General features: G+C 38.3%; 1 long non-coding RNA gene across 1 annotated transcript; it reads left to right on the top strand.

Moving 5' to 3' along the window:
• Positions 1-81: 81 nt before the first annotated feature.
• LOC107576756 (uncharacterized) lies at positions 82-608 on the top strand. The gene is made up of 2 exons (XR_001608116.1): positions 82-176; positions 257-608. It is a non-coding gene; the product is annotated as an uncharacterized lncRNA (long non-coding RNA).
• Positions 609-1,030: the final 422 nt, after the last annotated feature.

Raw genomic sequence — 1,030 nt, 5'->3', positions numbered from 1 at the left:
CAACATAATGTTCTTTTTAGCAGCATCATATGACCCCTTTAAAATCTTTTACTGACGGTTTGCGTTTCTTCACAGGCCAAACACAAGCGTTACTTCGGCCACTCTGCCCACGTGACCAACATCCGTTTCTCTTATGACGACAAATATGTGATAAGTGTAGGAGGCAACGACTGTAGGTGAGCTGACATCCATCCATTTGTCCAGCAGTCCGTCGGTCTGTCTGAACTCTTATTAATGCGTCTCCTCTGTCTCTCAGTGTGTTTGTGTGGAGATGCATCTGATGGGCCTCCACACACCAAGCCGGAGATACCTCCAGCGTCCGGATGCTGCACTTCTGTTATGCTGCGTTTTACCCCTCTAGACCTGATGGATCCTGGACGAGCTTGAGTTCGACGAGGGTTTTTTACCATTCTGTGAAGTGCAATGTTTACGCTCACATGTAGTTTTACAAAGAAAAAAAAGATACGCTCATAAGTCATGCCAATATTTCAGAAATGTATTTTTTGTTCGGATTCTGAAGTGCCTTGGAGACACAGTTTGCTGATCTTTTCCCCCGAAATGTTCATATGCATATATGGTGCTAAATGTCCACTTAAAGCTTTTTAAAATTCTTTTTTTTAAAGATCATGCATTATGCAATTTCTTTTCTTCTTTATCTATCTTCTTTTTACATAAATGTCAAATATATCCATTCACTAAATCCTCTTCCTGTTAAAAATATCCAAATACATGGGACTCAGGAGAAATTAAGTACTGTAATGTGTAGATGTTATATTTGACCTGTGCTATTTTTGTTAAAATTTTAATTTTTTATTTACGTATGACGTATGCAAATTAGTCGGTCGGTCTGTAGGCGTATATGAAAATGGAAAATGCAAAAAACTGGCTGTCCAAATATTAAAGTTATATGAAATGTACGTAGTAGCGTTGTCTGTTGCGACGTGTGTAGATTGTGACAGCAGCTGTTTATTGTGTGCAGATATCATGTTATATCTGTCATTTGTATGTTCATGTTTTTGTAATTTGTCTG

This window comes from Sinocyclocheilus grahami, unplaced genomic scaffold (assembly GCF_001515645.1).
Source record: "Sinocyclocheilus grahami isolate Dianchi unplaced genomic scaffold, SAMN03320097.WGS_v1.1 scaffold4296.1, whole genome shotgun sequence".
NCBI lineage: Eukaryota > Metazoa > Chordata > Actinopteri > Cypriniformes > Cyprinidae > Sinocyclocheilus > Sinocyclocheilus grahami.
Note: the sequence above shows the minus strand (reverse complement) of the source record. Positions and strands in the feature narration are given on the sequence as shown.